The sequence below is a fragment of the Ciconia boyciana genome, chromosome 15 (assembly GCF_034638445.1).
Source record: "Ciconia boyciana chromosome 15, ASM3463844v1, whole genome shotgun sequence".
In the NCBI taxonomy this organism is placed as follows: Eukaryota; Metazoa; Chordata; class Aves; order Ciconiiformes; family Ciconiidae; genus Ciconia; species Ciconia boyciana.
Window position 1 is genome coordinate 5,494,206 of NC_132948.1, and position 16,133 is coordinate 5,510,338.

The 16,133-nt window shown below is 45.8% G+C and overlaps 1 protein-coding gene and 1 long non-coding RNA gene across 6 annotated transcripts in view; one reads left to right on the forward strand and one right to left on the reverse strand.

The window, feature by feature from the left end:
* Window positions 1-3,314: 3,314 nt before the first annotated feature.
* LOC140659978 (uncharacterized) lies at window positions 3,315-7,402 on the reverse strand. Its single transcript, XR_012045296.1, has 3 exons — window positions 5,655-7,402; window positions 4,471-4,525; window positions 3,315-4,374 (listed from the first exon to the last, which is right to left on the reverse strand). It is a non-coding gene; the product is annotated as an uncharacterized lncRNA (long non-coding RNA).
* The window catches only part of ADORA2A (adenosine A2a receptor), a 31,444-nt gene continuing 22,040 nt past the window's right edge, over window positions 6,730-16,133 (forward strand). For 4 of the 5 annotated variants that reach the window (XR_012045295.1, XM_072880294.1, XM_072880298.1 and 1 more), the window contains exon 1: window positions 7,591-7,693. The gene's annotated coding sequence lies outside the window, so the exon portion shown is untranslated. Of the gene's footprint in view, window positions 6,936-7,153; window positions 7,185-7,590; window positions 7,694-16,133 lie in introns of those variants that run through there. The other variant, XM_072880297.1, reaches the window with a different exon arrangement.

The window sequence follows — 16,133 nt, forward strand, 5'->3', positions numbered from 1 at the left end:
AGGTGAAATTCTCCCTGAATTTGAGTGGTTTAAGAAAACTCTTCTTAGTTCTCAAAATGAATTCATATCCACTTTTTAAGCATGGATCTTCAGTTTTCATACTTCTTTTAAAAATAAATGTTTTAAAAGTGTAGTGTAGTCAACTCATGTCAGAAAATAGATGTTTTTCTTTTCTGTAGCAAGTGCATGACAGCATTGTAGAAGTGACTTGTACGCCTGCAGCTGGCAATCTGAAGGTCAAGACAGAAGCGGCGAGCTGGACACAGGTCAGGCCTGAGCCATGTTAAAACAGTAGTGTCTGCACAATCTGTAGAGCTGCAACTTTTCTTTCCCATATCCACTGAAATAATATTCCCTAACCAAAGGTGTTTTTCATGGATTGTTTTCCAAGCTGTCACTAGAGAATTTTGTTAAATATGTGAAACTAGCTCCGTAAGTGTGTTTAAGTTGAATAGAATAAAGTCAATTAAATAATTTTGAAGGTCTTACTGTAATGAAAAACTGCAACTATATGGAGTAGTAATATAAAAACCTCAGGAGCAACAGCAATATAATATTCCATTGTATTAAATCACAAAAGCTTATATTGGGAGTCATGGTGGTTCTGCAGTTAAATTCTGTATAGGAACTAGGTTAGCATTACAGAACTTGCAGCTAAAATTCTTATCATAAAGGGTTTCACAATTGCTTTGATCAACGGAAGAGACTTGGATTGTATCATGTAAGTTGCCAAGAACTGTGTGTGGTTCCACGAAGTGCATAGACAAGAGGGGTCGTGAAGATGTAAGTTCTTCCCACACAGAATTCTTTTAAAACAGAGACGCTAATTTATCACAAAAAGTTAACTCCCTTCTCCAGATGGGAAGTTATTAATAGCCAGCAGCTACTGTTAAGACTTTAAAAATAAAAAAAAAAAAGGTGCTGAATTCTGTGCCTTTCACATTGTTCACCTTCTCTTAGCTTCCCCACTTCGTGTTTTGTCTGGGGGAGGGTGCGGGGGGGGGGGGGGGGGGAGTTCAGCACTATCTTTCCTTGGGCCCAGCATTTGTGTTCTCCTCGTTTCTTAAACTAAGGTATGTTTTCTTTTTTGTCCTCAATACGAGAAGTTGAGTGAGGTACAGCATTCTTTGAATTGCTCAAAAAGTATCGTGGTATACTTTTTGGTATAAAGATGGTATCTTTATATTTGGTATAAAGGTGGTATCTTTATATTTGGTATATCTTTATTTTTGGTATAAAGATGGTATCGTGGAAAGCTCCAGTACCTTCTGTATGAATTACTGCTTGATGCTGCAACCCAACCCGTTGAATGGAGAAGTTAGCTAATGAGTGTCTCTATTCCTGGCACCTCAAGAGTAGAAGATCATTTATGTTTAAATGGTTTTTGTTAGCTTCACTTCCATTAGAAAAGTTGCTTTGAAACTCTTCCCATGCATCTTTGTTTAGAAAAAAATTTGTCTATGAATTCTTAAAAAAAGAAAAGTAGATAAGGCACCGATGCCATCAATCCTAATCTAAGTTAAGGTTTTTACTAGTCTTTGTCTGCCATTTCTCTCTGTAACACCATGGTTTAACTGAACTCCGTTTGTAGAACTGAATTTCTGTGCATGAAATGCCCTGTTTGAGAAATAGGATGTTAACTATTCTTAGATGTTCCTTGCCCTTCAGGATTTCCAGTTCTTTGGAACCTCCTTAATCTCATTATGAAAATAGGGTTGAACACAGTAGAGTTTTATCACAGTATTTTTACTGCTAGACATTTGCATTGATGATATAGTGTGAGGAAATAGTTGTGCTTCTCTCCAGTGCTGTGCATAGCTCACTCCCTTGTTTATGCTTCCTTTTCTTAAACCATTTTAGGCTCTTTCCTCACGCCAGAAGCCTAAAAGTTAAGATCTTAAAAATGAAGGAAACTTGAGAAGGAGACATAACAGTCTGGAGACAACTTCACTGAGCTGTTGACAATATCATATTTTTCAAAAATAAATATCTCACAGAGCACCGAAATGCCAGTGTGTTGAGTTAACACTGTGTGTCTCTGTGGGGCCACATTCAGAGTCCATCAGCTGCAGTGGAGTAAAGCCTGCAGTGCACATGACCAGTGCGATCTCTTGAAAAAGAAGACCGCAGCGTTGGAGGGTATGATCCTGAGGGGTGCTGAGCATCATCAGTTTTACAGTTCAGGAGCTGCCAGGTGTTCGGTCCTTCCGAAAAATCTTTCCCGAAAATGGCTGGTCTAACAATAATACAGCTGGACTATCGTCCCAGCAGAGAAGAAATGTAAAGGGAAGGCATGCTGCAGTTTTCCTCTTGGCCAGAGGTACAAACATTATACAGGCATTGGAACAGGGTGCTAAAACACTAACTTAACTTTATAAACCTATGAAGTTCCATAGTTTTGCACCAACATTCCAGCACACACTATTTCCTTGCAGGGAGTGGTGGGGAGCACAGTCCGTAGCTACTTTTTGTGTCCAATTCGTGTTGGGACAGGGCTTGGTTATACACAATGTGGATTTTGTCAAGTTAAATAAGGGCTGCCCTCTCATTGCTCCTTAGAATAAAATGAGAATAGTGTAAGTGAAGAAGAATCATCTGACTTCTGCTGCTGGGCCTTGCAAGTCCAAGAGGTCATTTATTGTATAAAGGTAACTTCTATATATTACTATTATAGAAAATAAATAGCTGTTGCTCTGCAGCTCCCACATGATGATTCATGCTACCAGTTTTTCTTCTATTAATAGTCTACAAAGAGTGCTTAAATTTAGATTGAACTCCATCTCATAGTCTGTCATGCTGAACAGCATTCAGAGAAATGAAGCCACAGTCTGTTTGGGCAGTACCTTTTACGGAGACTAGTCCAAAATGACTAGACATGAAATCACTGAAAATCCTTTCGTTCCTGACCTAAGTGCAAAAGGCAGGATGTAAACAGTGTTGTGGATATGGGTTTGCATTTCCCTGTGAGCACAAATCTTACCTTGACTTTAGCTTGTTTTCCTCAAGCCTAGGTAAAAGTTGAACTCCTGTGCTGGAATTGAACAGTTTGTGAGAAGGCCTTGGTCTTTGACACAGAGGAGTGTCCTTTGTTAAGTTGTTAGCGATGGGCATTTCCAGCAAAAACTTGCGTGTGTAACTTTGTTAAAGGACTCTCTCTTCAGAAAATCTAGGGGTTTTTTTTCAGTGTTGATTTTAAAATTGCTAACAAATATTTAATGTTGAACAACGTGAGAGAAATAATTGCATATATATATATACACACATAGGATTTTTATTTTTATATATCTTTAATGTTGAAAGATTTGCTAGTGTTTTCAAAGGACCTCAAGTAACCCTGCCTCCATCCCTTCTCTTAGACTAACACAAGTGCCTTTCACTGCTTCGAGGAGATTCAGGCAGTATTTGTGGGAACGGGATTACGTACAAGTCAGAATACATCATTTTGTGTCCTGTTTAACAACATTGGATATGTGTGCTAATGCAATAGTCAGTTTGATGATGCTTTGCAAAATATGCATCCCTTAAATGTAGTTTTGCATGTATCAGATAATTCAGTCTGGTTAGAAAGAAAAAATTCATGACAGAGAAGAGTTCCAAAACTGTGGTAACATGTAATTTCTTTCTTAAAGACAGAAATATTTTTTCTATTTTAAAAAATATTAATTCTTCCAGATTCTGTTCTAGACAAACTGATGATCATTTTCAGTCCTTCACACGGAAGCCTCAGTACATAGGTATGATTTTCCTACTATCTTGCTACTTACCAGGATGGCAGGCTGGGTTTTATAGTCATTGTAGATGAGTCTGTTTTGTGTTTACAGTGGCATCACTGACGTGCCCAAGCAGACTGTTGCTCATGCAGTATCAGGAAAGAGAAGGGCGAGTTTCATGATAGGTCTCTCTCAAGTGTGAGGTTTTTATTTACTTTGCTCTCATCTCTTTGAAGGAAGCATTTCAAGGTTTATTCTACAGTCTTTCTACAGTTTACTACTTCAGCTCAGTTGCTAAGTCTGAGAAGTGCAAATAGTCTCATATCACTGCTTTTCAGCTGCCCAAAATTCAGGAGTTTGGCTTGTTCAGTTAGGAGATAGTGTACAGTATGTTACTGCAGCTCTGCTTTTCAAGAATGAAAAAGCCCTTCTTGGCTGTACACAGGAGAATCAGATAACTTAATTTCTTTCCTTACAGTACTGGACTTCTTTCAGCTCCCAGCCTGAGCCAGCAGCAGGCTCTAGGCATGTGGCAATACCTTCCCCGTGGCTGCTGGAGGCTGTTTTGTTTCCATGTGGTTTCAGCCTACTTCTTCATGTAGCCCCTTCTCAAACTGTATCTGGCCACAGCAGTCGTAATGCTGGTTTTTTCCTTCTTGAGTGACTAAGAAGCAAAAGGAAGTTAGCACTCTCTTGTACTGCCCCCCTCCATATATTATGAAAACAAAGAAAAAATATAAAAGCTGATTGTATTCCTTACTGTCAGTTTACTGTCATTGCTGGCCACTGGTAAGGGAGGGCATAAGTAGAAACACCTACAGGAAAGGACAACACACATTGAATATGCACAAGAAGAAATACGATCTGAAGAACAGTGCAGTTCTGATATTGGACAGGAACAACAGCATAAAAATAACAGAAAACCAATTAATTTCTTAATTCAAAAGAAAGGCAACAGATCTATTCAGATCTTACTGTAGTAATGAAAGCTATCCTATCTAACTGCTAAATAGGACATAAAACAGCAGCTGCTTGTTATAAACACATTTACTTGTGCCGAAGTGAGAAATAAGCATGCAAAAGTAATAGAGGAGCTGGCTCAGTTGCTCTGGGAAGTGTTAATACTGATTTTTAACATCTTGAAACACTGCAGAATTCCCATCTGCACAGAGAAAATCAGTAGGTGACAATGGGGATCTGATACGCCATCCAAACTGGAATGGCCAGTGAGGGAAGGAACCAGTGGTTTGGTGGTTTTGGTAGTGGTATCAGAATGCTTTTATGGAAAAAAAGTAATTTCTAAGAAACATGAGAAGCTTGTCAGGGTGCCATTATCAGCCAGCCCTGTGAAAGCACTTGGACATTTGCTGTGGATCTTCTATGACTTGCTGATTTAAAAGGAAAATCAACAGAGTCTACATCAAATAATCTTAAAATGGATTAGCTGCAAGAATCAAAGAAGAGTTATAACTGGGAAAAGAAACATCCAATGAAGCATTTCTGGGGTCCTTCAAAGATATGTTGATCAACATCTGTGACTCAGGAAACTTGTAAGATGATGTGTTGAGGATGGGACTATTGGAAGAAACTAGCCTGGCAGCTTAATAAAGGGAGCTGACTGCAACAACTTTGGTTTTAATGTGTTCAGGAACAAAATCATATTTAGAAACTGCATCCCTGCTCCTTGAAAGTATTTTGATTCCCAGCTTTCATTGATTTCAGTGGGAGAGAGTCACGTGGATGTCTTTGAGGATCTGGGCCAAAGATGAGAGGCAACCTCTACAATATAGGAAACGCTGCCCTGGAAAGGAGCAAGGCTGAACGGACGCAGCAGGTCCTGGCAGACAGCTAATTCCTACAGCATGGCACTTGCCCCTCTAGTTAAAATACAATTGCACAGCATAAAATTTTATGGAGTATCCACTAGGAGTGGGAAGACGCTACCTATTGTACAGGGCAAAAGTGAGACCATTACACAAACAGTGTCCAATTCTAGTGTCAGCATTTTTCGAAAAGCTCTGGCAAACTTCATGTAGGCAGGCAGCATTTCTAAATTCATTAATATTGCAGCATGTTTTGATGAGGCTTCTAAATTTCTCATAGTCTCCCATTTTTGCTTTTTCTGTTGACTTGGCTAGTCAATATACGTGGTCCTTAAAATCATTACGTGTTACTGTGTGCTAGATTACTCCAGCCTTTTCTGTAACTTCCTGGGAAAAAATGACTTTTTTTTTAACTCCCCAGAGGATTCCCATTGCGTTTGGAGCAGCGCTCTGGTCTCCACTTCGCTCTGTAATTCATAGCTGCGTGGCTGAGGCAGCCTGTGTACCAGCCTGCCTTCCCGTCCGGGGTAAGAGTGGAGGGGAGGACAGCACAGGTGCCAGGTGCTGCCGCCGCTGCTAAATTTTTAATGCTTAGATGCTCATAGGTTTTGAGGTTGGTGCTGAAGTAGCTGGTGCCAGTTCTGCTCCTTTTTTCCTACCGTCTTGATACACCAAAAAACCTCAAAGCATCATTCAAGCTCTTGCTGCCAGAGAAGGCTGGGTAAGCCAGTTGCCTGTCGGTCAAAGTAGTGTGCGTACGCTTCTGGCAGATGTGACGTAAGCAAAGCATCTCTGGGGTTGGGAGTCCTGAAATGAAAACTTTTGTTGCATGGCACAGGCATCCAAACTGTGGCAGTCCTCTGCACAGAGGGGCCTGGGCTGGCTGTCATTGAAGTGAGTTGGTTTTTCATAGGCTGGGGTCTGCCATGGGGCTGGTGGGAAGTGTGGAGTCACGCTGGTGGCTTTTCCTGTCTGTAATGTCCAACCAATAGGAACGTGTGGATAAATTACTTGCTAAGATGTAAAGTTGAAAAATAGAAATAAAAAAAACCTTAGAAGATCTGCACAGAGAGCAGCGGCTTCAAATTCTTGAGAGGTTCTCTCCCTGCTTCAGAATTGCTGGGAGATGAGTCATGGCTGTTCCCCAAGTCTGTTCCTGCGGAGGAACAGGAGATGGCTGGGGACATGCGCAGCCCCAAGGGGCACGCCACCGCGGGCCTGACTCCGGGCAGGAAATGCATGTGTGCACACTGGTGGGATCCACAAAGACCTACCCAGTGGGAAATGCGAAACTTCTGTAAAATATTTCATATCTTTACTCTTAAGCACTTCCAGAGTAGTAATGCACAGGGTTTCCTTTCTGGTGGTCGTAACGACAGTTAAGCGGCGAAGAGAAGAGACTGTAAGTTGCTCTCTGCTTCTGCAGCCTCTCAGGGTATCTCCGCGCAGCCCTGCGCTGCGCCACTTGGTATAGCTGTCGGCTGCAACTCGCTGGGTGGGTTTTCCAGCCTGGAAAGAAGTAGCTGCTTAGAACAGTGTATGGAGAAAGCCCTCCTTCCCCTTCCTACTGTCATTGTATGCAGATCAAGCACAGTAAAAGCCCGTTTCTGTCACTTGCAGGACCCCCAAGACAAGAGCCGGACTTCTTGAAGTAAGTGGCAGTCTCTCCTTCAGCCGCTTGGCGAGACGCCGGTCCGGGCTGTCCTTGGTGCGGAGCCCCCCTGCGCCCGTCTCCCGGCCGGCAGGTAAAGCCGCGGGGCTGCCGGGCGCCCGGCTCCAGGCGCCGCCGCCGCCGCTCGCCCCGCCTCGGGGAGCTGCTGCCGCGGGACCCGGCGGGGCTCGCCGCCTCCCCGCCGCTGGGGCAGGGGCCGAGGCGGGCAGCAGCCGAGGCGGGCAGCGCCGGGCCTCCGCGCCGCCCCGCCGCGGCCCGTCCCCGCCGCCGCTCCCGCCCCGCGCCGCCCGCGCCGCCCTCCAGGGGGAGCCGCGGCCGCCGGCTCCGCGCCGCCGGGCTGCCCGCGTCCTGCGGCGGAGGGCGCCGCGGGGCGGGAGCGGGAGCGGGGCAGCGGCCGGCACCGCCGCGGCCACACGCCTCCCGGGCGCGGCGGCGGAGGCACGGCCCGGAGCGGAGCGGCGCGGCGCGGAGCGGCGCCCCGAGGGCAGGTGGGTGATGCCGACGTCCCCGCGGCGGGGCTCCACGGTGAGGGGCGGCGGGTGCCCGGCGTGCAGCTCTCGGGGCGGAGCGGGACCTCCCGGCCGGGGCGGGCGGCGGGTCTCGCCCCGCTGCCTCCTCCCGCCGGGGCGGTGCGCCCCGGTGGTGCATCCCGAGCCCGGCGGTCGCCGGTCCTGGGAGCCGCTGCGGGCAGCTCAACTTCCCTCGCGTCCTTCGCCGCGTTCGCGACAGCCCCGGCCCCTCTCCTGCCTCTCCCGCGAGTTTTAAAGGCGGCGGCGCGCTGCCCTCTCGGTGCTGCCTAACACCCTGCGCCAAGACGGGGGCGATTTTTGTTTGCCACCGCTTTCCCGGGCCCCGGCTCGGATGGTTTTTCCACCGTGGAGCCGGCGCTCTTCACACCGTTCTGATTCCCGACTGTCAGTTCCCCGACACACCCCCGCACCGCGAGATGTTTGCTCCACGGATCTTCCTTGAAACATCAACTGCTGGACTTTGCCCCCCTGCACCCAGCCCTCCTTCTAGCCCTTCAGCTGATCTCTGTGCTTGGGCTTAACCATAAAATAGCGATTCCACAGGAGCACCCTGCATCCTGTAAACTTCTCCATAGCGTTTAACAAAGGAGATTTCCGTGCACTTTGGAATCACGCGAAGGGAAAAAGGGCAGGGACTGAATAGATGGCGTTAAACCTGTGAGCAATCTTATCCCATTCCTTGCCCCCGAGAGCTCCGACCCTGCCTCCTCTGTGTCAAGCGACTGAAACCGTTTTTCAGCAGTGTCCCTTCTGCTGTGCCTGGGAGCTCTCTAAGCCTTGGTACCCAGCGAGTGTTAGTGGAGGGGCCCGTCACAGAGGGGCCTAGTGTCTCTGTGCTGAGGCGAAAGGGCGGGTGAAGGAAAGGGGAAGAGGCTGCAAGGTGCTGGTTGTCCCCAGAGCTGTTGGGAGGATGTGCGAGAAGGCTTTCTGCCCTGGCGGACAGGGCTCCGGGGCCCTGCCGGGGTGACCTGCCCCCATGGAGGTGCAGGCAGCCCATCCTGGAAGAGCACGTTGAGCAGCAGATGCGTTCCTGCTGTGTATGGGCTGGTGAGTGGTGCCCTCGAAGGGGATGCTCCTGGGAGGAGATTTTTCTGCGTGGTCTAAGAGTCGCCCAGAAGCACCGCCGTTGCTTTAATGCTCTTTTGTGTCCTGGTGCAGTATGAGCTTGGGGTAGGTTTTGAGTGCAGAGGTATTGCAGGCTTTGCTGTAGCTTGAAAGTAGTAAAGGTGGTCGAACACCCTCTTCAAAACTGCCTTGGGCAGAGGGCCCATGGAGGAGACAGGAAGGGCTAACTTAAAGAGAACAACATGACTCACATAGTAAATAGCAGTTAATAGAATTGCTGTAACTACTTAAAATTATTTTCCTGAGCAGATGGTCAACTATTAGATAACTCAATCTTTGGATGTATTTGTTTTCAGGTTTCTTATCAGGCTCGTAAGTCTCAGATCTGTGTAACTCAAGAACTGTAGTAATTGATAAATTCATTCTTCTGCACGAGAGAAACACTAACAGAGAGAAAGCATGGCCAGCTCCTGCTGGTAGAGAGACACCCCCCAGAGCATATTGCCCAAGTGAAGTACAAAAAGATTAGATAAAGTGACCAATGGGGATATGAGAAATATTTCAATTGAATTAGGTATGTGGAAGAAATACCTTATTTCGAATCTCAATAAAAAAGTCAATAGAAATGTAATCACATATCACAAAAATACTATGAAAATGAAATCCTGTCTAATGTGGCAAATGGATTAAATCCTGAATTAACCAGGAAAGCTATGAGCCTCTACATTTGTAGAGAAAACACATGGGTACAAACTGCAAACATGTATGTGTGTATATAAAATAAAAATTACCTATTCCAGGGTGGGGGGTGGCAGGGGGGAAGGCAAGCAGGTCTCCTTTTTAATGCTCTTCAGGTGATAAGTTTGTAATTTACACATGTACATAATCTGTCTCTCTTTCCATATGTATTTTTATACATAAAAAATAGAATCAGCATCATCCTGTGCCAGGTCAGGGGATGTCAGCCCAGTAATGATGTTTTTTAGCCTCTGTCCTTCTGTCAGTGGGTGCAAAAGGCACTAAAGATCTGAGCTGAAAAGCCTCCTGCCAGGTCTCCCGTGTTTGCATTTCTATTTTTGCTGATATTTTAATAGGATGTTTCCATAAGGGCTGCTGGCACTATTGCGTTTGGATGTAATCAACTTTTGAAAGCTATTAATCTTTTTTGTTTAATCTTTAATAATGGATTTTATGTAGAGCCATGTGGTTAAGCCCTCTTAAGAACTACTGGGAAAAGCTCAGTCCAGCAGGAGGTTTGGAGAGGCTGTTTTGAGTCTTCACTCTTCCTTTCAGTTGTGTTTCTCTGAAGGGTCCGGGCTGGCTGGCCGAGTACATCCCCTTCAGTCTTGAGCCTGGCAGCCTTTCCATCTGGTGCGGAGGGAAAACCTCCCCCTTTACCACTTCCTTTCTGCCGGGGTGACTGACGGCTGTATGAGTTTTCATCTATGCAGGATGTTTAAGGTTTCACAGATTTTCCACCAAAACACTTATTTTCACTATGCTTCAGCTCTTCGCTTTGGTTTGACATTTCTGCCCACATTGTTACATGTGAGATAGGACAAGGTATAGTGTGGCTGAGCTCTCTCTAAGAGTTCTGTGCAGCTGTGAGTGAGGTGTTTTCCATCCAAAGGCTGTATTCAGCATCTTTGCTGTCCTGCAAAGTTTGTCCTTGTCTTCAGCTGGAACAGATTGCAGCTCTTCTTGTTCATTCTCTCCATCTGATGTGGATGGTGAATAATTCTCTAGGTCCTTCTTTATTGTGTGTTTTCCAGCTGAAAATGGAGATGGGCCATTAAAGCTTTCTTTTTTGTTGGACTCTAAACTAAAAACGAAGAGATCTTGAGCTGTGTGTCAAGGAATCAGAGAGGATTCTCACAAGTCAATGGAGAATTACTCCCTTTCATCGGGGTCTGGTATTTAGGACCAGAAGGCTTGGTTGCCTCATGGATCACCTTCAGGTTTTGCATCAGTGCACCTGAACAGCCTTGGTGAAGCTAACTGAACACAATGACACCAGTTCCTTGCCTCTCTGCTCATTTTTGAAAGGCAGAGAAAGTTGCCTACTTAATGAGATGCTCGTGTAGCTGAATATTGAGGGCTGGTCTGTTAGGGGTAAAGAACCAGCAGCATTCTGCCTTGGGAGGGCAAGAGGTCTGGGCAGATACACAGAAGGTGGTTTAATCTCTGAAGACTTCACTTTCCTCTATAGAATCGGAAGATGTCTCTCCCCTCACAAAGGTTCATCTGTGTCAGGAATAATTCTTGGCTGTATTGCACTTTTTTTTTCCCCTGGAGTAAATCTCTGTAGGTCAGAATGGACAGATGGCACATACAACTCTCAATTATGGAAAATATCCTCAGGAGGTACTTCGAGGTCATCTAATTCATGCCTCTGCCCAAAGGCAGGATCAACTATGCTTCTGCCATTCCTGACAGCTATTTCTCCATCCTGCTCCTAAAGACCTGCAGTGGAGACTTACTTCCCTGGCATGCAGGAAACACCCTGATGTCCAGCTTAAACCTCCTTTGCTGTAACTCATTCCTCATCCTGACCACAGTGGGCAACCCACAGAGGATCAGCAAAGAGTATTTAGAAGTGCTTCAGCAAATACAGGTATTTAGTAGATGTGAGTGAATAAGGGTGTGATCTCTTTCACTCCTCAACCTGAGTTCTGTAAGGAGGAAATCATACGAAACCCGGCTACCTTGTGCTTGGTACGGCTGGAGATCCACAGTAGCGTGGGAGGGATGCGGTAGGTAGGCTGCGATACAGCTCCATATGGTGATGCAATTGCTAAGTTAGGATCAAGTTGTTTGGATAAACACACAGCGATGAGGTTATGAAAAGAGCTGATGAGCCATTAAGTGCTTAGGAGAGTTCAGAGAAAAGCCAAATGCAACAAGATGGCTTCTGGAGAAATTACGTGTTCAGGGTGATCGCTGCTGTTAGGCAAAAGTGTTAACAGTGCTGCGGCATGTGTTTGAGTGCAAGCAAAGCCCCTTCCTGTTCAGGATGCCTGGGGCTTGATATGGGTCCCTGGGGCTTGATATGAAGCAGACACCTAGTGCTATGTGAGACATCCCAATGGGGCTGGCAGAGAATAGCATAGGACTTAAGGGAGGCGCGTGCCGCTCTGAAGTGACAGCAGAGGCTCAGGTGAGAGCTTAGAGCACTTTAGACCTCGCTGTTCACTTATATTTAAGCAACTAACTCAAACCTTATCAGTTTAGTTTATGACTTGTTCTGGAGAAAGGATGCTTTTCATCATTGGGCCTGTTGGTTGATTATTAAAAACAAAAATTACCAGGTAGCATAAAATACAACGTATCTTATGTAAAGTATATGCAGGCCTCCTTTGCCCACAAAGCAGCAGTAAATCTAGTGTCAGGAAGGCCACACTTGAAATTTTATGAATGTTTTGGGGCTCCTGCTGATGTTTTTTTGATATTTATTTTTTCGAAAAGTTATACATTTCAAACCCAAATAAAATAAGTAATTTGTCACAACTACAAATGCAGCAGTGGAAGGCAGGGTTTGAAAAGAAATGACAGCTACAAGACAGATTGTATTTATCTTAGATGATAAGTCAGGGGTTGCATGCAGTAGGTTTATCACTATCTGACAGGTAACACGATAAAGTCCAGGTGTTACATAGGGATGTGGAAAGACCTGTATCAAGAATAAAGAATACTTTACATAGCATTTTTAGGGAACATTTCCAAACAATGCATCTGAGACAATGGAGAAGTTAGCAGGGAGTGAAACTTCTTGCAGGGATGGCTTGAGCCAGGGACAGGGGGAGGGAAAGGCATACAGAGGATGAGGGAATCTTCCTGTCCCTCTCTCTGATACAAGGAGAGGAAAGGGGGGTTTTCCTGAAGAAAACCTTTCCTTTGGAGACGTGACGAATGACATGCTGGGCTCCTGTCTGTATGTTGATTAGCATTTGTGATTGCACTCAAATCCAGGGTGGAAGGCACGCAGGCATTCTCAGGAGGCCTCTAGTACTTGCAGATTGGGGCTGTTTTATCTACCAGCTAGCTGAGATATAGCGTTCTCTGTCTCCCTGTCCCCTGTGTTTATCCCAGGTGACGCTCACAGGGACAGTAGTGGCTCCTTGTTCAGCAGCTCTTCAAGGAGGGCAGGAGAGGGATTGTTCACTGGTGGAGCCATTCGAAGCTCAGTCGAACCCGAGCCAGCGGCAGCTGGGGGTCACGTCTGCATATCTCCCTGGGCAGAGTCCCTCCTGCGTTCGAGTGAGTAATGCTGTTCAACAGAGGGAAGTGTAATTTGGTCTCATTCTGCTCTTTTAATGCGTCCCTTTGGGAGTTGTGAGGTTTGCACTATTTTCCCTGTTAGAAGTTTCTTCCCTCAATTAGTATTCAGACCTCATCAATTAGTATTCAGACTTCAGAGTCTCTCCTATTTTTCTCATGGTTTTGCTTCTTTGGAGCTATTTTGTTTCGGTTTTAGACTATTGCGTTCTCATCTTGCTGCTTCTCTCCCATTCCCCCCCCCCCCCCCTTTTTTTTCTTACTAGGGGAGCCTAAGTGTTTCTGCTCTCTTTGCCTGTTCTGTAATGCTGGCCTGTTACCCACATCCCCCTTCTTATATTGGGAAAGTCTTCTACTAACTGACCTATCATTTTGGTTATTGAGGTTTCCCCAGAATAGGATTGTCAGATCCTGGTATGAATCAGTTGTTGAGGTTAAGGAGTTAAGGGAAATAGGCTGTTAAATGACATATTCTGTGGTGATAACAACTTTGGGATCAGTATGAGATCCATATACTTGGGCACGGACTGGGATTTTCCATAGGAAACATTTCCCAGGATAAAAGGCAGCTAAGAGGTATGTGGCTGTTTAATATAATCTTCAGAAGAGAGGCACGTGATTGAAACTGATTTGAATAATTAAAGTTTCCACATACGTCCAATCCACAGATCAGTGCCCAGGTTCAATGGGATGATGGAAAATAACATCAGACTGACTTGGGCTGGCACCAGCACCATTACAGTTCCTGGAGCGTGTGCGGGGAAGCACACTGACTTTTAAAAAGTTTCTTAAATGTTCTGCAGCCTGAATTTTTGGCAAAGAATAACCTGTGCTAATGGCTACCTAGTCAGGGATTCCTTAAAATACCCTGATTCCAAAAAGTGCTTCCTTCCCAGAAATCAGGCCTCTTTAGCCGGACCTGTTAAAACTGAGGCACCTAACTTTGTCAAACAGCTAAAACACGCTAATCTTTTGGTTTATATCATCCTGTGTCTTGCTAAATGCTGATCCAAACTCTGCTTGACCGTTATGATTCATTTAGGGTTATAACATGTGTAGGCATAGAGGATTCTGGCGGATTTGTTGTAGTTAATGTGATTCTTTTTCTCTGGTACAACTCTATGGTGTCAGCTCTTGCAGGATGTAGAAAGGTAAGAAGCTGTATTCATGGGCTGAAGACTGGAAAGATGATTAATTGACATTTTTTGTTGTCTTTCCTACCCCATTCCTAAAGGGAAATCTTACTTTTCCTCCATGTAGCCACAGTACAGCCTAGCTGTACGATTACAGCAGGCAAGAGATGGACACAGTCCACTTGGCAGAAACCATCCTAAAGCCTTGGGGATGTCTGTTCTGGGCGCCTCCCTGGCATCCATCTCTGCTTGACTAGCATCTTTTGTATTTGGAGTCAAATGCCACCGTCCCTAAGGAATTTGCCTTGGGAGTCTTTTTTGGTTTATCCTTGTTCAGCAAGGTGTGAGGATCGTGGTTGTCTTGCACTTGAGAATGGTTGCGGGTTTCTTTACAGCTGGAACTTTTTATGGTCTCTTATTGTGCAGAAACTGTAAAACATCTTAAGTTGTCCCAGGAGAAAGGGGCTGCTTCCCAAGCATGGTAGAGGTGTCTCCATTGTAGCAGGGTACTTGCTGCTGCTCTCCTTGCCTTGCTGCTTCCTCTAGACAAGCACACTAACTCATAAACAGCTAGCAAGTCCAGTAAAATGGTTTCTAAAGTGATTTATGAATGGCTACTGGTTCTCCAGTGCAATGGTTTGATGTAGAAGGAGAGAAACTGAGGACTAGAAATGTCATTTTCACCAGAAGTTGCATGCTCTCTCCACCCCAGAACATCAGCGTCACTGGCCTGAGCACTCCGAGGAGGAAGCAGGCAGAGGCAGGGGGCTGTTATGTGTAAGCGGATGTGCTTTTACCACAGCACAAGGACTTAGGAAATGAAGGAAGGACTTTGTTAGAGTCCTCAGAGCACCAGCTAAACACTGAGACTTTGGGATCAGTAAAGCAGTGACACTGGAGAGTTCTTAATAAATCGGATTATAATCAAGGACTTGGAAAAAAAATAAGTCACTTTGAGTTCCTCTAGAAAGGCTCGTATTGGCGTGGCTGGCTGTGATAGTGAAAATGCAAGTCACTTTGCAAGAGTGACAGAAGTATGGTGCAAGTCATAGCAAAGAGAAGAGGGAGGGAGTAAGGGCATGTGGCCTTGAGACATCGTCAGAGCATCAGCTCCTCCTTATCCACAGAGGGTGGCAGAGTCCTAAAAATGTCTTGAATAGCTTTGAGACTGAGACAGAAACACTAACGGCATGATGAGGTGTGACAGAGCAAATAAGCATTAGCAAGTCAGGGTAAGCACCTTAAAAAATGGAAGAGGGAAAGTTGCTGGAATCAAACCAAGGAGGCAGAAAATGTGTTATTGTGGCTTTTGCCTGGTTTTGGGATGAGCACAGAACACCAGCATTGCCACTCTGTCTAAATGCTTTTTCACTGGTAGCTGATTGACAACCTGAGGTGAAATGAGTTGGGTGAAACATACTGGTGCACAGCCTGGGGGTGCAAGGGGCCAGGACACACCCTGGGGCAGGGGAGGAAATAGGGTGTCTCGTGTTGGCCAAAAAGCAGCCAGTATTGCAAGGCCCAGGGAGCACGTGCTCGATCCCTGAGATTGAGCCAGCAGTGAACAGCCCATGTAGAGCACACGGCAGTCAGTGAGATAGGCCGTGCAGGGGCAGAGGGTGGGGGAGCTCTGGGGGTGTTCGGACGGGCTCTGCTGCCGTGTCAGCGGGGCAGGCTCTGTGGAGCTCGGACTGAGTGCTGCTGCTGTGTCGCTGCTTAAATTGATAAGAGAAGGGAGCAAGTTGGGGAGGAAGGATGTCATGAGCTGTGTTAGCAACCCAACGGAGGCTTGACTGCTTTTCCTACTGTGGGTGGGTATGAGTCAAACCACTTGGGTGGCAATGGGAGCTTCATGGTGAGTCCTCAGTAATAACCCTTGCTCAGAGGGGTCAGCGTATGAGCCACGGATGAGCTAATGCAGTGAG